The following is a 20,819-nucleotide window of genomic DNA, read 5'->3' on the forward strand; positions in this document are numbered from 1 at the left end:
AAGCTGGAAGTGGCATTTGCGGCTCGCACTAGTGCAGAGTTATCTCAAAGAAAGGGGCCACGGTGTTTCTGTATCTCTATTATGTTGGTGCGGCTTCGGAACTTTTAAATATCTTGATATATCTCGAGAACTACGCATCTGATCAAAAAATATCATAGAACATAAAAAGTAGGAAACTTAATTCTCTACAAAAACGGTCTCTTAACATTTTGCCATAGCTAGCTTCGTTTCCGAGATATTTGCATATTTATCTCAAGGGAAGGGGCCTGACGGACATATTTCGAGGTATTTCTTCTTCTTGTTGTTCTTCTTCTGCACAGCTAAGCTGGAAGTAGCATTTGCGGCTCGCACTTGTGCAGAGTTATCTCAAAGAAAGGGGCCACGGTGTTTCTGTATCCCTATTATGTTGGTGCGACTTCGGAACTTTTAAATATCTCGATATATCTCGAAAACTACGCTTCTGATCAAAAAATATCATAGAACATAAATTGTAGGAAACATAATTGTCTATAAAAAACGTCTCTTAACATTTTGCCATAGCTCGCTTCGTTTCCGAGATATTTGCAGATTCAGCTCAAAGGAACTGGCCTGACGGACATATTTCGAGATATTTCTTCTTCTTGTTGTTCTTCCTCTGCACAGCTAAGCTGGAAGTGGCATTTGCAGCTCGCAATAGTGCAGAGTTATCTCAACGAAAGGGGCCACGGTGTTTCTGTATCTCTATTATGTTGGTGCGGCTTCGGAACTTTTAAATATCTTGATATATCTCGAGAACTACGCATCTGATCAAAAAATATCATACTACACAAAAAGTAGGAAACTTAATTCTCTACAAGATAGGTCTCTAAACATTTTGCCATAGCTCGCTTCGTTTCCGAGATATTTGCAGATTTATCTCAAGGGAAGGGGCCTGACGGACATATTTCGAGATATTTCTTCTTCTTGTTGTTCTTCTTCTGCACAGCTTAGCTGGAAGTGGCATTTGCAGCTCGCAATAGTGCAGAGTTATCTCAAAGAAAGGGGCCACGGTGTTTCTGTATCTTTATTATGTTGGTGCGGCTTCGGAACTTTTAAATATCTCGATATATCTCGAAAACTACGCTTCTGATCAAAAAATATCATAGAACATAAAAAGTAGGAAACTTAATTCTCTACGAAAACGGTCTCTTAACATTTTGCCATAGCTCGCTTCGTTTCCGAGATATTTGCAGATTTATCTCAAGGGAAGGGGCCTGACGGACATATTTCGAGATATTTCTTCTTCTTGTTGTTCTTCTTCTGCACAGCTGAGCTGGAAGTGGCATTTGCAGGTCGCAATAGTGCAGAGTTATCTCAAAGAAAGGGGCCACGGTGTTTCTGTATCTCTATTATGTTGGTGCGGCTTCGGAACTTTTAAATATCTTGATATATCTCGAGAACTACGCATCTGATCAAAAAATATCATACAACATAAAAAGTAGGAAACTTAATTCTCTACAAAAGAGGTCTCTTAACATTTTGCCATAGCTCGCTTCGTTTCCGAGATATTTGCAGATTTATCTCAAGGGAAGGGGCCTGACGGACATATTTCGAGATATTTCTTCTTCTTGTTGTTCTTCTTCTGCACAGCTAAGCTGGAAGTGGCATTTGCGGCTCGCACTAGTGCAGAGTTATCTCAAAGAAAGGGGCCACGGTGTTTCTGTATCCCTATTATGTTGGTGCGGCTTCGGAACTTTTTATATCTCGATATATCTCGAAAACTACGCTTCTGATCAAAAAATATCATAGACCATAAATTGTAGGAAACATAACTCTCTACAAAAAACGTCTCTTAACATTTTGCCATAGCTCGCTTCGTTTCCGAGATATTTGCAGATTCAGCTCAAAGGAACTGGCCTGACGGACATATTTCGAGATATTTCTTCTTCTTGTTGTCCTTCCTCTGCACAGCTAAGCTGGAAGTGGCATTTGCAGCTCGCAATAGTGCAGAGTTATCTCAAAGAAAGGGGCCACGGTGTTTCTGTATCTCTATTATGTTGGTGCGGCTTCGGAACTTTTAAATATCTTGATATATCTCGAGAACTACGCATCTGATCAAAAAATATCATAGAACATAAAAAGTAGGAAACTTAATTCTGTACAAAAAAGGTCTCTTAACATTTTGCCATAGCTCGCTTCGTTTCCGAGATATTTGCATATTTATCTCAAGGGAAGGGGCCTGACGGACATATTTCGAGATATTTCTTCTTCTTGTTGTTCTTCTTCTGCACAGCTAAGCTGGAAGTGGCATTTGCGGCTCGCACTAGTGCAGAGTTATCTCAAAGAAAGGGGCCACGGTGTTTCTGTACCTCTATTATGTTGGTGCGGCTTCGGAACTTTTAAATATCTTGATATATCTCGAGAACTACGCATCTGTTCAAAAAATATCATAGAACATAAAAAGTAGGAATCCTAATTTTCTACAAAAAAGGTCTCTTAACATTTTGCCGTAGCTCGCTTCGTTTCCGAGATATTTGCAGATTTATCTCAAGGGAAGGGGCCTGACGGACATATTTCCAGATATTTCTTCTTCTTGTTGTTCTTCTTCTGCACAGCTAAGCTGGAAGTGGCATTTGCCGCTCGCAATAGTGCAGAGTTATCTCAAAGAAAGGGGCCACGGTCTTTCTGTATCTCTATTATGTTGGTGCGGCTTCGGAACTTTCAAATATCTTGATATATCTCGAGAACTACGCATCTGATCAAAAAATATCATAGAACATAAAAAGTAGGAAACCTAATTTTCTACAAAAAAGGTCTCTTAAGATTTTGCCGTAGCTCGCTTCGTTTCCGAGATATATGCAGATTTATCTCAAGGGAAGGGGCCTGACGGACATATTTCGAAATATTTCTTATTCTTGTTGTTCTTCTTCTGCACAGCTAAGCTGGAAGTGGCATTTGCAGCTCGCAATAGTGCAGAGTTATCTCAAAGAAAGGGGCCACGGTGTTTCTGTACCTCTATTATGTTGGTGCAGCTTCGGAGCTTTTAAATATCTTGATATATCTCGAGAACTACGCATGTGATCAAAAAATATCATAGAACATAAAAAGTAGGAAACTTAATTCTCTACAAAAAAGGTCTTTTAACGTTTTGCAATAGCTCGCTTCGTTTCCAAGATATTTGCAGATATATCTCAAGGGAAGGGGCCTGACGGACATATTTCGAGATATTTCTTCTTCTTGTTGTTCTTCTTCTGCACAGCTAAGCTGGAAGTGGCATTTCCAGCTCGCAATCGTGCAGAGTTACCTCAAAGAGAGGGGCCACGGTGTTTCTGTATCTCTATTATGTTGGTGCGGCTTCGGAACTTTTAAATATCTTGATATATCTCGAGAACTACGCCTCTGATCGAAAAATATCATAGAACATAAAAAGTAGGAAACTTAATTCTCTACAAAAAAGGTCTCTTAACATTTTGCCATAGCTCGCTTCGTTTCCGAGATATTTGCAGATTTATCTCAAGGGAAGGGGCCTGACGGACATATTTCGAGATATTTCTTCTTCTTGTTGTTCTTCTTCTGCACAGCTAAGATGGAAGTGGCATTTGCAGCTCGCAATAGTGCAGAGTTATCGCAAAGAAAGGGGCCACGGTGTTTCTGTATCTCTATTATGTTGGTGCGGCTTCGGAACTTTTAAATATCTTGATATATCTCGAGAACTACGCATCTGATCAAAAAATATCATAGAACATAAAAAGTAGGAAACCTAATTTTCTACAAAAAAGGTCTCTTAACATTTTGCCGTAGCTCGCTTCGTTTCCGAGATATTTGCAGATTTATCTCAAGGGAAGGGGCCTGACGGACATATTTCGAAATATTTCTTATTCTTGTTGTTCTTCTTCTGCACAGCTAAGCTGGAAGTGGCATTTGCAGCTCGCAATAGTGCAGAGTTATCTCAAAGAAAGGGGCCACGGTGTTTCTGTACCTCTATTATGTTGGTGCAGCTTCGGAGCTTTTAAATATCTTGATATATCTCGAGAACTACGCATCTGATCAAAAAATATCATAGAACATAAAAAGTAGGAAACTTAATTCTCTACAAAAAAGGTCTCTTAACATTTTCCCATAGCTGGCATCGTTTCCGAGATATTTGCAGATTTAGCTCAAGGGAAGGGGCCTGACGGACATATTCCGAGAAATTTCTTCTTCTTGTTGTTCCTCTTCTGCACAGCTAAGCTGGAAGTGGCATTTGCAGGTCGCAATAGTGCAGAGTTATCTCAAAGAAAGGGGCCACGTTGTTTCTGTATCTCTATTATGTTGGTGCGGCTTCGGAACTTTTAAATATCTCGATATATCTCGAAAACTACGCTTCTGATCAAAAAATATCAGAGAACGTAAATTGTAGGAAACATAATTGTCTACAAAAAAGGTCTCTTAACATTTTGCCATAGCTCGCTTCGTTTCCGAGATATTTGCAGATTTATCTCAAGGGAAGGGGCCTGACGGACATATTTCGAGATATTTCTTCTTCTTGTTGTTCTTCTTCTGCACAGCTAAGCTGGAAGTGGCATTTGCAGCTCGCAATAGTGCAGAGTTATCTCAAAGAAAGGGGCCACGGTGTTTCTGTATCTCTATTATGTTGGTGCGGCTTCGGAACTTTTAAATATCTTGATATATCTCGAGAACTACGCATCTGATCAAAAAATATCGTAGAACATAAAAAGTAGGAAACTTAATTCTCTACAAATAAGGTCTCTAAACATTTTGCCATAGCTCGCTTGGTTTCCGAGATATTTGCAGATTTATCTCAAGGGAAGGGGCCTGACGGACATATTTCCAGATATTTCTTCTTCTTGTTGTTCTTCTTCTGCACAGCTAAGCTGGAAGTGGCATTTGCAGGTCGCAATAGTGCAGAGTTATCTCAAAGAAAGGGGCCACGGTGTTTCTGTATCTCTATTATGTTGGTGCGGCTTCGGAACTTTTAAATATCTTGATATATCTCGAGAACTACGCATCTGTTCAAAAAATATCATAGAACATAAAAAGTAGGAATCCTAATTTTCTACAAAAAAGGTCTCTTAACATTTTCCCATAGCTGGCATCGTTTCCGAGATATTTGCAGATTTATCTCAAGGGAAGGGGCCTGACGGACATATTTCCAGATATTTCTTCTTCTTGTTGTTCTTCTTCTGCACAGCTAAGCTGGAAGTGGCATTTGCAGCGCGCAATAGTGCAGAGTTATCTCAAAGAAAGGGGCCACGGTGTTTCTGTATCTCTATTATGTTGGTGCGGCTTCGGAACTTTTAAATATCTTGATATATCTCGAGAACTACGCATCTGTTCAAAAAATATCATAGAACATAAAAAGTAGGAATCCTAATTTTCTACAAAAAAGGTCTCTTAACATTTTGCCGTAGCTCGCTTCGTTTCCGAGATATTTGCAGATTTATCTCAAGGGAAGGGGCCTGACGGACATATTTCCAGATATTTCTTCTTCTTGTTGTTCTTCTTCTGCACAGCTAAGCTGGAAGTGGCATTTGCAGCTCGCAATAGTGCAGAGTTACCTCAAAGAAAGGGGCCACGGTGTTTCTGTATCTCTATTATGTTGGTGCCGCTTCGGAACTTTTAAATATCAGGATATATCTCGAGAACTACGCATCTGATCAAAAAATATCATAGAACATAAAAAGTAGGAAACTTAATTCTCTACAAAAAAGGTCTCTTAACATTTTGCCATAGCTCGCTTCGTTTCCGAGATATTTGCAGATTTATCTCAAGGGAAGGGGCCTGACGGACATATTTCGAGATATTTCTTCTTCTTGTTGTTCTTCTTCTGCACAGCTAAGATGGAAGTGGCATTTGCAGCTCGCAATAGTGCAGAGTTATCGCAAAGAAAGGGGCCACGGTGTTTCTGTATCTCTATTATGTTGGTGCGGCTTCGGAACTTTTAAATATCTTGATATATCTCGAGAACTACGCATCTGATCAAAAAATATCATAGAACATAAAAAGTAGGAAACCTAATTTTCTACAAAAAAGGTCTCTTAACATTTTGCCGTAGCTCGCTTCGTTTCCGAGATATTTGCAGATTTATCTCAAGGGAAGGGGCCTGACGGACATATTTCGAAATATTTCTTATTCTTGTTGTTCTTCTTCTGCACAGCTAAGCTGGAAGTGGCATTTGCAGCTCGCAATAGTGCAGAGTTATCTCAAAGAAAGGGGCCACGGTGTTTCTGTACCTCTATTATGTTGGTGCAGCTTCGGAGCTTTTAAATATCTTGATATATCTCGAGAACTACGCATCTGATCAAAAAATATCATAGAACATAAAAAGTAGGAAACTTAATTCTCTACAAAAAAGGTCTCTTAACATTTTCCCATAGCTGGCATCGTTTCCGAGATATTTGCAGATTTAGCTCAAGGGAAGGGGCCTGACGGACATATTCCGAGAAATTTCTTCTTCTTGTTGTTCCTCTTCTGCACAGCTAAGCTGGAAGTGGCATTTGCAGGTCGCAATAGTGCAGAGTTATCTCAAAGAAAGGGGCCACGTTGTTTCTGTATCTCTATTATGTTGGTGCGGCTTCGGAACTTTTAAATATCTCGATATATCTCGAAAACTACGCTTCTGATCAAAAAATATCAGAGAACGTAAATTGTAGGAAACATAATTGTCTACAAAAAAGGTCTCTTAACATTTTGCCATAGCTCGCTTCGTTTCCGAGATATTTGCAGATTTATCTCAAGGGAAGGGGCCTGACGGACATATTTCGAGATATTTCTTCTTCTTGTTGTTCTTCTTCTGCACAGCTAAGCTGGAAGTGGCATTTGCAGCTCGCAATAGTGCAGAGTTATCTCAAAGAAAGGGGCCACGGTGTTTCTGTATCTCTATTATGTTGGTGCGGCTTCGGAACTTTTAAATATCTTGATATATCTCGAGAACTACGCATCTGATCAAAAAATATCGTAGAACATAAAAAGTAGGAAACTTAATTCTCTACAAATAAGGTCTCTAAACATTTTGCCATAGCTCGCTTGGTTTCCGAGATATTTGCAGATTTATCTCAAGGGAAGGGGCCTGACGGACATATTTCCAGATATTTCTTCTTCTTGTTGTTCTTCTTCTGCACAGCTAAGCTGGAAGTGGCATTTGCAGGTCGCAATAGTGCAGAGTTATCTCAAAGAAAGGGGCCACGGTGTTTCTGTATCTCTATTATGTTGGTGCGGCTTCGGAACTTTTAAATATCTTGATATATCTCGAGAACTACGCATCTGTTCAAAAAATATCATAGAACATAAAAAGTAGGAATCCTAATTTTCTACAAAAAAGGTCTCTTAACATTTTCCCATAGCTGGCATCGTTTCCGAGATATTTGCAGATTTATCTCAAGGGAAGGGGCCTGACGGACATATTTCCAGATATTTCTTCTTCTTGTTGTTCTTCTTCTGCACAGCTAAGCTGGAAGTGGCATTTGCAGCGCGCAATAGTGCAGAGTTATCTCAAAGAAAGGGGCCACGGTGTTTCTGTATCTCTATTATGTTGGTGCGGCTTCGGAACTTTTAAATATCTTGATATATCTCGAGAACTACGCATCTGTTCAAAAAATATCATAGAACATAAAAAGTAGGAATCCTAATTTTCTACAAAAAAGGTCTCTTAACATTTTGCCGTAGCTCGCTTCGTTTCCGAGATATTTGCAGATTTATCTCAAGGGAAGGGGCCTGACGGACATATTTCCAGATATTTCTTCTTCTTGTTGTTCTTCTCCTGCACAGCTAAGCTGGAAGTGGCATTTGCAGCTCGCAATAGTGCAGAGTTATCTCAAAGAAAGGGGCCACGGTGTTTCTGTATCTCTATTATGTTGGTGCGGCTTCGGAACTTTTAAATATCTTGATATATCTCGAGAACTACGCATCTGTTCAAAAAATATCATAGAACATAAAAAGTAGGAATCCTAATTTTCTACAAAAAAGGTCTCTTAACATTTTCCCATAGCTGGCATCGTTTCCGAGATATTTGCAGATTTATCTCAAGGGAAGGGGCCTGACGGACATATTTCCAGATATTTCTTCTTCTTGTTGTTCTTCTTCTGCACAGCTAAGCTGGAAGTGGCATTTGCAGCTCGCAATAGTGCAGAGTTATCGCAAAGAAAGGGGCCACGGTGTTTCTGTATCTCTATTATGTTGGTGCGGCTTTGGAACTTTTAAATATCTTGATATATCTCGAGAACTACGCATCTGATCAAAAAATATCGTAGAACATAAAAAGTAGGAAACTTAATTCTCTACAAATAAGGTCTCTAAACATTTTGCCATAGCTCGCTTGGTTTCCGAGATATTTGCAGATTTATCTCAAGGGAAGGGGCCTGACGGACATATTTCGAGATATTCCTTCTTCTTGTTGTTCTTCTTCTGCACAGCTAAGCTGGAAGTGGCATTTGCAGCTCGCAATAGTGCAGAGTTACCTCAAAGAAAGGGGCCACGGTGTTTCTGTATCTCTATTATGTTGGTGCCGCTTCGGAACTTTTAAATATCAGGATATATCTCGAGAACTACGCATCTGATCAAAAAATATCATAGAACATAAAAAGTAGGAAACTTAATTCGCTACAAAAAAGGTCTCTTAACATTTTGCCATAGCTCGCTTCGTTTCCGAGATATTTGCAGATTTATCTCAGGGGAAGGGGCCTAACGGACATATTTCGTGATATTTCTTCTTCTTGTTGTTCTTCCTCTGCACAGCTAAGCTGGAAGTGGCATTTGCAGCTCGCAATAGTGCAGAGTTATCTCAAAGAAAGGGGCCACGGTGTTTCTGTATCTCTATTATGTTGGTGCGGCTTCGGAACTTTTAAATATCTTGATATATCTCGAGAACTACGCCTCTGATCGAAAAATATCATAGAACATAAAAAGTAGGAAACTGAATTCTCTACAAAAAAGGTCTCTTAACATTTTGCCATAGCTCGCTTCGTTTGCGAGATATTTGCAGATTTATCTCAAGGGAAGGGGCCTGACGGACATATTTCGAGATATTTCTTCTTCTTGTTGTTCTTCTTCTGCCCAGCTAAGCTGGAAGTGGCATTTGCAGAGCGCAATAGTGCAGAGTTATCTCAAAGAAAGGGGCCACGGTGTGTCTGTATCTCTATTATGTTGGTGCGGCTTCGGAACGTTTAAATATCTTGATATATCTCGAGAACTACGCATCTGATCAAAAAATATCATACTACATAAAAGGTAGGAAACTTAATTCTCTACAAGAAAGGTCTCTTAACATTTTGCCATAGCTCGCTTCGTTTCCAAGATATTTGCAGATTTATCTCAAGGGAAGGGGCCTGACGGACATATTTCGAGATATTTCTTCTTCTTGTTGTTCTTCTTCTGCACAGCTAAGCTGGAAGTGGCATTTGCAGCTCGCACTAGTGCAGAATTATCTCAAAGAAAGGGGCCACGGTGTTTCTGTACCTCTATTATGTTGGTGCGGCTTCGGAACTTTTAAATATCAGGATATATCTCGAGAACTACGCATCTGATCAAAAAATATCATAGAACATAAAAAATAGGAAACCTAATTTTCTACAAAAAAGGTCTCTTAAGATTTTGCCGTAGCTCGCTTCGTTTCCGAGATATATGCAGATTTATCTCAAGGGAAGGGGCCTGACGGACATATTTCGAAATATTTCTTATTCTTGTTGTTCTTCTTCTGCACAGCTAAGCTGGAAGTGGCATTTGCAGCTCGCAATAGTGCAGAGTTATCACAAAGAAAGGGGCCACGGTGTTTCTGTACCTCTATTATGTTGGTGCAGCTTCGGAGCTTTTAAATATCTTGATATATCTCGAGAACTACGCATCTGATCAAAAAATATCATAGAACATAAAAAGTAGGAAACTTAATTCTCTACAAAAAAGGTCTCTTAACATTTTGCCATAGCTCGCTTCGTTTCCAAGATATTTGCAGATTTATCTCAAGGGAAGGGGCCTGACGGACATATTTCGAGATATTTCTTCTTCTTGTTGTTCTTCTTCTGCACAGCTAAGCTGGAAGTGGCATTTGCAGCGCGCAATAGTGCAGAGTTATCTCAAAGAAAGGGGCCACGGTGTTTCTGTATCCCTATTATGTTGGTGCGGCTTCGGAACTTTTAAATATCTTGATATATCTCGAGAACTACGCATCTGTTCAAAAAATATCATAGAACATAAAAAGTAGGAATCCTAATTTTCTACAAAAAAGGTCTCTTAACATTTTGCCATAGCTCGCTTCGTTTCCGAGATATTTGCAGATTTATCTCAAGGGAAGGGGCCTGACGGACATATTTCCAGATATTTCTTCTTCTTGTTGTTCTTCTTCTGCACAGCTAAGCTGGAAGTGGCATTTCCAGCTCGCAATAGTGCAGAGTTATCTCAAAGAGTGGGGCCACGGTGTTTCTGTATCTCTATTATGTTGGTGCGGCTTCGGAACTTTTAAATATCTTGATATATCTCGAGAACTACGCATCTGATCAAAAAATATCATAGAAGATAAAAAGTAGGAAACTTAATTCGCTACAAAAAAGGTCTCTTAACATTTTGCCATAGCTCGCTTCGTTTCCGAGATATTTGCAGATACATCTCAAAGGAACTGGCCTGACGGACATATTTCGAGATATTTCTTCTTCTTGTTGTTCTTCTTCTGCACAGCTAAGCTGGAAGTGGCATTTGCGGCTCGCACTAGTGCAGAGTTATCTCAAAGAAAGGGGCCACGGTGTTTCTGTATCTCTATTATGTTGGTGCGGCTTCGGAACTTTTAAATATCTTGATATATCTCGAGAACTACGCATCTGATCAAAAAATATCATAGAACATAAAAAGTAGGAAACTTAATTCTCTACGAAAACGGTCTCTTAACATTTTGCCATAGCTAGCTTCGTTTCCGAGATATTTGCATATTTATCTCAAGGGAAGGGGCCTGACGGACATATTTCGAGATATTTCTTCTTCTTGTTGTTCTTCTTCTGCACAGCTAAGCTGGAAGTAGCATTTGCGGCTCGCACTAGTGCAGAGTTATCTCAAAGAAAGGGGCCACGGTGTTTCTGTATCCCTATTATGTTGGTGCGACTTCGGAACTTTTAAATATCTCGATATATCTCGAAAACTACGCTTCTGATCAAAAAATATCATAGAACATAAATTGTAGGAAACATAATTGTCTACAAAAAACGTCTCTTAACATTTTGCCATAGCTCGCTTCGTTTCCGAGATATTTGCAGATTCAGCTCAAAGGAACTGGCCTGACGGACATATTTCGAGATATTTCTTCTTCTTGTTGTTCTTCCTCTGCACAGCTAAGCTGGAAGTGGCATTTGCAGCTCGCAATAGTGCAGAGTTATCTCAACGAAAGGGGCCACGGTGTTTCTGTATCTCTATTATGTTGGTGCGGCTTCGGAACTTTTAAATATCTCGATATATCTCGAAAACTACGCTTCTGATCAAAAAATATCATAGAACATAAAAAGTAGGAAACTTAATTCTCTACGAAAACGGTCTCTTAACATTTTGCCATAGCTCGCTTCGTTTCCGAGATATTTGCAGATTTATCTCAAGGGAAGGGGCCTGACGGACATATTTCGAGATATTTCTTCTTCTTGTTGTTCTTCTTCTGCACAGCTAAGCTGGAAGTGGCATTTGCGGCTCGCACTAGTGCAGAGTTATCTCAAAGAAAGGGGCCACGGTGTTTCTGTATCCCTATTATGTTGGTGCGGCTTCGGAACTTTTTATATCTCGATATATCTCGAAAACTACGCTTCTGATCAAAAAATATCATAGACCATAAATTGTAGGAAACATAACTCTCTACAAAAAACGTCTCTTAACATTTTGCCATAGCTCGCTTCGTTTCCGAGATATTTGCAGATTCAGCTCAAAGGAACTGGCCTGACGGACATATTTCGAGATATTTCTTCTTCTTGTTGTCCTTCCTCTGCACAGCTAAGCTGGAAGTGGCATTTGCAGCTCGCAATAGTGCAGAGTTATCTCAAAGAAAGGGGCCACGGTGTTTCTGTATCTCTATTATGTTGGTGCGGCTTCGGAACTTTTAAATATCTTGATATATCTCGAGAACTACGCATCTGATCAAAAAATATCATAGAACGTAAAAAGTAGGAAACTTAATTCTGTACAAAAAAGGTCTCTTAACATTTTGCCATAGCTCGCTTCGTTTCCGAGATATTTGCATATTTATCTCAAGGGAAGGGGCCTGACGGACATATTTCGAGATATTTCTTCTTCTTGTTGTTCTTCTTCTGCACAGCTAAGCTGGAAGTGGCATTTGCGGCTCGCACTAGTGCAGAGTTATCTCAAAGAAAGGGGCCACGGTGTTTCTGTACCTCTATTATGTTGGTGCGGCTTCGGAACTTTTAAATATCTTGATATATCTCGAGAACTACGCATCTGTTCAAAAAATATCATAGAACATAAAAAGTAGGAATCCTAATTTTCTACAAAAAAGGTCTCTTAACATTTTGCCGTAGCTCGCTTCGTTTCCGAGATATTTGCAGATTTATCTCAAGGGAAGGGGCCTGACGGACATATTTCCAGATATTTCTTCTTCTTGTTGTTCTTCTTCTGCACAGCTAAGCTGGAAGTGGCATTTGCCGCTCGCAATAGTGCAGAGTTATCTCAAAGAAAGGGGCCACGGTCTTTCTGTATCTCTATTATGTTGGTGCGGCTTCGGAACTTTCAAATATCTTGATATATCTCGAGAACTACGCATCTGATCAAAAAATATCATAGAACATAAAAAGTAGGAAACCTAATTTTCTACAAAAAAGATCTCTTAACATTTTGCCGTAGCTCGCTTCGTTTCCGAGATATTTGCAGATTTATCTCAAGGGAAGGGGCCTGACGGACATATTTCGAAATATTTCTTATTCTTGTTGTTCTTCTTCTGCACAGCTAAGCTGGAAGTGGCATTTGCAGCTCGCTATAGTGCAGAGTTATCTCAAAGAAAGGGGCCACGGTGTTTCTGTACCTCTATTATGTTGGTGCAGCTTCGGAGCTTTTAAATATCTTGATATATCTCGAGAACTACGCATCTGATCAAAAAATATCATAGAACATAAAAAGTAGGAAACTTAATTCTCTACAAAAAAGGTCTTTTAACGTTTTGCAATAGCTCGCTTCGTTTCCAAGATATTTGCAGATTTATCTCAAGGGAAGGGTCCTGACGGACATATTTCGAGATATTTCTTCTTCTTGTTGTTCTTCTTCTACACAGCTAAGCTGGAAGTGGCATTTGCAGCTCGCAATAGTGCAGAGTTATCTCAAAGAAAGGGGCCACGGTGTTTCTGTATCTCTATTATGTTGGTGCGGCTTCGGAACGTTTAAATATCTTGATATATCTCGAGAACTACGCATCTGATCAAAAAATATCATAGAACATAAAAAGTAGGAAACCTAATTTTCTACAAAAAAGGTCTCTTAACATTTTGCCATAGCTCGCTTCGTTTCCGAGATATTTGCAGATTTATCTCAAGGGAAGGGGCCTGACGGACATATTTCCAGATATTTCTTCTTCTTGTTGTTCTTCTTCTGCATAGCTAAGCTGGAAGTGGCATTTGCAGCTCGCAATAGTGCAGAGTTATCGCAAAGAAAGGGGCCACGGTGTTTCTGTATCTCTATTATGTTGGTGCGGCTTCGGAACCTTTAAATATCTTGATATATCTCGAGAACTACGCATCTGATCAAAAAATATCATAGAACATAAAAAGTAGGAAACCTAATTTTCTACAAAAAAGATCTCTTAACATTTTGCCGTAGCTCGCTTCGTTTCCGAGATATTTGCAGATTTATCTCAAGGGAAGGGGCCTGACGGACATATTTCGAAATATTTCTTATTCTTGTTGTTCTTCTTCTGCACAGCTAAGCTGGAAGTGGCATTTGCAGCTCGCTATAGTGCAGAGTTATCTCAAAGAAAGGGGCCACGGTGTTTCTGTACCTCTATTATGTTGGTGCAGCTTCGGAGCTTTTAAATATCTTGATATATCTCGAGAACTACGCATCTGATCAAAAAATATCATAGAACATAAAAAGTAGGAAACTTAATTCTCTACAAAAAAGGTCTTTTAACGTTTTGCAATAGCTCGCTTCGTTTCCAAGATATTTGCAGATTTATCTCAAGGGAAGGGTCCTGACGGACATATTTCGAGATATTTCTTCTTCTTGTTGTTCTTCTTCTACACAGCTAAGCTGGAAGTGGCATTTGCAGCTCGCAATAGTGCAGAGTTATCTCAAAGAAAGGGGCCACGGTGTTTCTGTATCTCTATTATGTTGGTGCGGCTTCGGAACGTTTAAATATCTTGATATATCTCGAGAACTACGCATCTGATCAAAAAATATCATAGAACATAAAAAGTAGGAAACCTAATTTTCTACAAAAAAGGTCTCTCAACATTTTGCCGCAGCTCGCTTCGTTTCCGAGATATTTGCAGATATATCTCAAGGGAAGGGGCCTGACGGACATATTTCGAGATATTTCTTCTTCTTGTTGTTCTTCTTCTGCACAGCTAAGCTGGAAGTGGCATTTCCAGCTCGCAATCGTGCAGAGTTACCTCAAAGAGAGGGGCCACGGTGTTTCTGTATCTCTATTATGTTGGTGCGGCTTCGGAACTTTTAAATATCTTGATATATCTCGAGAACTACGCCTCTGATCGAAAAATATCATAGAACATAAAAAGTAGGAAACTTAATTCTCTACAAAAAAGGTCTCTTAACATTTTGCCATAGCTCGCTTCGTTTCCGAGATATTTGCAGATTTATCTCAAGGGAAGGGGCCTGACGGACATATTTCGAGATATTTCTTCTTCTTGTTGTTCTTCTTCTGCACAGCTAAGCTGGAAGTGGCATTTGCAGGTCGCAATAGTGCAGAGTTATCTCAAAGAAAGGGGCCACGTTGTTTCTGTATCTCTATTATGTTGGTGCGGCTTCGGAACTTTTAAATATCTCGATATATCTCGAAAACTACGCTTCTGATCAAAAAATATCAGAGAACGTAAATTGTAGGAAACATAATTGTCTACAAAAAAGGTCTCTTAACATTTTGCCATAGCTCGCTTCGTTTCCGAGATATTTGCAGATTTATCTCAAGGGAAGGGGCCTGACGGACATATTTCGAGATATTTCTTCTTCTTGTTGTTCTTCTTCTGCACAGCTAAGCTGGAAGTGGCATTTGCAGCTCGCAATAGTGCAGAGTTATCTCAAAGAAAGGGGCCACGGTGTTTCTGTATCTCTATTATGTTGGTGCGGCTTCGGAACTTTTAAATATCTTGATATATCTCGAGAACTACGCATCTGATCAAAAAATATCGTAGAACATAAAAAGTAGGAAACTTAATTCTCTACAAATAAGGTCTCTAAACATTTTGCCATAGCTCGCTTGGTTTCCGAGATATTTGCAGATTTATCTCAAGGGAAGGGGCCTGACGGACATATTTCCAGATATTTCTTCTTCTTGTTGTTCTTCTTCTGCACAGCTAAGCTGGAAGTGGCATTTGCAGGTCGCAATAGTGCAGAGTTATCTCAAAGAAAGGGGCCACGGTGTTTCTGTATCTCTATTATGTTGGTGCGGCTTCGGAACTTTTAAATATCTTGATATATCTCGAGAACTACGCATCTGTTCAAAAAATATCATAGAACATAAAAAGTAGGAATCCTAATTTTCTACAAAAAAGGTCTCTTAACATTTTCCCATAGCTGGCATCGTTTCCGAGATATTTGCAGATTTATCTCAAGGGAAGGGGCCTGACGGACATATTTCCAGATATTTCTTCTTCTTGTTGTTCTTCTTCTGCACAGCTAAGCTGGAAGTGGCATTTGCAGCGCGCAATAGTGCAGAGTTATCTCAAAGAAAGGGGCCACGGTGTTTCTGTATCTCTATTATGTTGGTGCGGCTTCGGAACTTTTAAATATCTTGATATATCTCGAGAACTACGCATCTGTTCAAAAAATATCATAGAACATAAAAAGTAGGAATCCTAATTTTCTACAAAAAAGGTCTCTTAACATTTTGCCGTAGCTCGCTTCGTTTCCGAGATATTTGCAGATTTATCTCAAGGGAAGGGGCCTGACGGACATATTTCCAGATATTTCTTCTTCTTGTTGTTCTTCTTCTGCACAGCTAAGCTGGAAGTGGCATTTGCAGCTCGCAATAGTGCAGAGTTATCGCAAAGAAAGGGGCCACGGTGTTTCTGTATCTCTATTATGTTGGTGCGGCTTTGGAACTTTTAAATATCTTGATATATCTCGAGAACTACGCATCTGATCAAAAAATATCGTAGAACATAAAAAGTAGGAAACTTAATTCTCTACAAATAAGGTCTCTAAACATTTTGCCATAGCTCGCTTGGTTTCCGAGATATTTGCAGATTTATCTCAAGGGAAGGGGCCTGACGGACATATTTCGAGATATTCCTTCTTCTTGTTGTTCTTCTTCTGCACAGCTAAGCTGGAAGTGGCATTTGCAGCTCGCAATAGTGCAGAGTTACCTCAAAGAAAGGGGCCACGGTGTTTCTGTATCTCTATTATGTTGGTGCCGCTTCGGAACTTTTAAATATCAGGATATATCTCGAGAACTACGCATCTGATCAAAAAATATCATAGAACATAAAAAGTAGGAAACTTAATTCGCTACAAAAAAGGTCTCTTAACATTTTGCCATAGCTCGCTTCGTTTCCGAGATATTTGCAGATTTATCTCAGGGGAAGGGGCCTAACGGACATATTTCGTGATATTTCTTCTTCTTGTTGTTCTTCCTCTGCACAGCTAAGCTGGAAGTGGCATTTGCAGCTCGCAATAGTGCAGAGTTATCTCAAAGAAAGGGGCCACGGTGTTTCTGTATCTCTATTATGTTGGTGCGGCTTCGGAACTTTTAAATATCTTGATATATCTCGAGAACTACGCCTCTGATCGAAAAATATCATAGAACATAAAAAGTAGGAAACTGAATTCTCTACAAAAAAGGTCTCTTAACATTTTGCCATAGCTCGCTTCGTTTGCGAGATATTTGCAGATTTATCTCAAGGGAAGGGGCCTGACGGACATATTTCGAGATATTTCTTCTTCTTGTTGTTCTTCTTCTGCCCAGCTAAGCTGGAAGTGGCATTTGCAGAGCGCAATAGTGCAGAGTTATCTCAAAGAAAGGGGCCACGGTGTGTCTGTATCTCTATTATGTTGGTGCGGCTTCGGAACGTTTAAATATCTTGATATATCTCGAGAACTACGCATCTGATCAAAAAATATCATACTACATAAAAGGTAGGAAACTTAATTCTCTACAAGAAAGGTCTCTTAACATTTTGCCATAGCTCGCTTCGTTTCCAAGATATTTGCAGATTTATCTCAAGGGAAGGGGCCTGACGGACATATTTCGAGATATTTCTTCTTCTTGTTGTTCTTCTTCTGCACAGCTAAGCTGGAAGTGGCATTTGCAGCTCGCACTAGTGCAGAATTATCTCAAAGAAAGGGGCCACGGTGTTTCTGTACCTCTATTATGTTGGTGCGGCTTCGGAACTTTTAAATATCAGGATATATCTCGAGAACTACGCATCTGATCAAAAAATATCATAGAACATAAAAAGTAGGAAACCTAATTTTCTACAAAAAAGGTCTCTTAAGATTTTGCCGTAGCTCGCTTCGTTTCCGAGATATATGCAGATTTATCTCAAGGGAAGGGGCCTGACGGACATATTTCGAAATATTTCTTATTCTTGTTGTTCTTCTTCTGCACAGCTAAGCTGGAAGTGGCATTTGCAGCTCGCAATAGTGCAGAGTTATCTCAAAGAAAGGGGCCACGGTGTTTCTGTACCTCTATTATGTTGGTGCAGCTTCGGAGCTTTTAAATATCTTGATATATCTCGAGAACTACGCATCTGATCAAAAAATATCATAGAACATAAAAAGTAGGAAACTTAATTCTCTACAAAAAAGGTCTCTTAACATTTTGCCATAGCTCGCTTCGTTTCCAAGATATTTGCAGATTTATCTCAAGGGAAGGGGCCTGACGGACATATTTCGAGATATTTCTTCTTCTTGTTGTTCTTCTTCTGCACAGCTAAGCTGGAAGTGGCATTTGCAGCGCGCAATAGTGCAGAGTTATCTCAAAGAAAGGGGCCACGGTGTTTCTGTATCCCTATTATGTTGGTGCGGCTTCGGAACTTTTAAATATCTTGATATATCTCGAGAACTACGCATCTGTTCAAAAAATATCATAGAACATAAAAAGTAGGAATCCTAATTTTCTACAAAAAAGGTCTCTTAACATTTTGCCATAGCTCGCTTCGTTTCCGAGATATTTGCAGATTTATCTCAAGGGAAGGGGCCTGACGGACATATTTCCAGATATTTCTTCTTCTTGTTGTTCTTCTTCTGCACAGCTAAGCTGGAAGTGGCATTTGCAGCTCGCAATAGTGCAGAGTTATCGCAAAGAAAGGGGCCACGGTGTTTCTGTATCTCTATTATGTTGGTGCGGCTTCGGAACCTTTAAATATCTTGATATATCTCGAGAACTACGCATCTGATCAAAAAATATCATAGAACATAAAAAGTAGGAAACCTAATTTTGTACAAAAAAGGTCTCTTAACATTTTGCCGTAGCTCGCTTCGTTTCCGAGATATTTGCAGATTTATCTCAAGGGAAGGGGCCTGACGGACATATTTCGAAATATTTCTTATTCTTGTTGTTCTTCTTCTGCACAGCTAAGCTGGAAGTGGCATTTGCAGCTCGCTATAGTGGAGAGTTATCTCAAAGAAAGGGGCCACGGTGTTTCTGTACCTCTATTATGTTGGTGCAGCTTCGGAGCTTTTAAATATCTTGATATATCTCGAGAACTACGCATCTGATCAAAAAATATCATAGAACATAAAAAGTAGGAAACTTAATTCTCTACAAAAAAGGTCTTTTAACGTTTTGCAATAGCTCGCTTCGTTTCCAAGATATTTGCAGATTTATCTCAAGGGAAGGGTCCTGACGGACATATTTCGAGATATTTCTTCTTCTTGTTGTTCTTCTTCTACACAGCTAAGCTGGAAGTGGCATTTGCAGCTCGCAATAGTGCAGAGTTATCTCAAAGAAAGGGGTCACGGTGTTTCTGTATCTCTATTATGTTGGTGCGGCTTCGGAACGTTTAAATATCTTGATATATCTCGAGAACTACGCATCTGATCAAAAAATATCATAGAACATAAAAAGTAGGAAACCTAATTTTCTACAAAAAAGGTCTCTTAACATTTTGCCGCAGCTCGCTTCGTTTCCGAGATATTTGCAGATATATCTCAAGGGAAGGGGCCTGACGGACATATTTCGAGATATTTCTTCTTCTTGTTGTTCTTCTTCTGCACAGCTAAGCTGGAAGTGGCATTTCCAGCTCGCAATCGTGCAGAGTTACCTCAAAGAGAGGGGCCACGGTGTTTCTGTATCTCTATTATGTTGGTGCGGCTTCGGAACTTTTAAATATCTTGATATATCTCGAGAACTACGCCTCTGATCGAAAAATATCATAGAACATAAAAAGTAGGAAACTTAATTCTCTACAAAAAAGGTCTCTTAACATTTTGCCATAGCTCGCTTCGTTTCCGAGATATTTGCAGATTTATCTCAAGGGAAGGGGCCTGACGGACATATTTCGAGATATTTCTTCTTCTTGTTGTTCTTCTTCTGCACAGCTAAGATGGAAGTGGCATTTGCAGCTCGCAATAGTGCAGAGTTATCGCAAAGAAAGGGGCCACGGTGTTTCTGTATCTCTATTATGTTTGTGCGGCTTCGGAACTTTTAAATATCTTGATATATCTCGAGAACTACGCATCTGATCAAAAAATATCATAGAACATAAAAAGTAGGAAACCTAATTTTCTACAAAAAAGGTCTCTTAACATTTTGCCGTAGCTCGCTTCGTTTCCGAGATATTTGCAGATTTATCTCAAGGGAAGGGGCCTGACGGACATATTTCGAAATATTTCTTATTCTTGTTGTTCTTCTTCTGCACAGCTAAGCTGGAAGTGGCATTTGCAGCTCGCAATAGTGCAGAGTTATCTCAAAGAAAGGGGCCACGGTGTTTCTGTACCTCTATTATGTTGGTGCAGCTTCGGAGCTTTTAAATATCTTGATATATCTCGAGAACTACGCATCTGATCAAAAAATATCATAGAACATAAAAAGTAGGAAACTTAATTCTCTACAAAAAAGGTCTCTTAACATTTTCCCATAGCTGGCATCGTTTCCGAGATATTTGCAGATTTAGCTCAAGGGAAGGGGCCTGACGGACATATTCCGAGATATTTCTTCTTCTTGTTGTTCCTCTTCTGCACAGCTAAGCTGGAAGTGGCATTTGCAGGTCGCAATAGTGCAGAGTTATCTCAAAGAAAGGGGCCACGTTGTTTCTGTATCTCTATTATGTTGGTGCGGCTTCGGAACTTTTAAATATCTCGATATATCTCGAAAACTACGCTTCTGATCAAAAAATATCAGAGAACGTAAATTGTAGGAAACATAATTGTCTACAAAAAAGGTCTCTTAACATTTTGCCATAGCTCGCTTCGTTTCCGAGATATTTACAGATTTATCTCAAGGGAAGGGGCCTGACGGACATATTTCGAGATATTTCTTCTTCTTGTTGTTCTTCTTCTGCACAGCTAAGCTGGAAGTGGCATTTGCAGCTCGCAATAGTGCAGAGTTATCTCAAAGAAAGGGGCCACGGTGTTTCTGTATCTCTATTATGTTGGTGCGGCTTCGGAACTTTTAAATATCTTGATATATCTCGAGAACTACGCATCTGATCAAAAAATATCGTAGAACATAAAAAGTAGGAAACTTAATTCTCTACAAATAAGGTCTCTAAACATTTTGC

This window comes from Osmia lignaria, unplaced genomic scaffold (assembly GCF_051020975.1).
Source record: "Osmia lignaria lignaria isolate PbOS001 unplaced genomic scaffold, iyOsmLign1 scaffold0001, whole genome shotgun sequence".
NCBI lineage: Eukaryota > Metazoa > Arthropoda > Insecta > Hymenoptera > Megachilidae > Osmia > Osmia lignaria.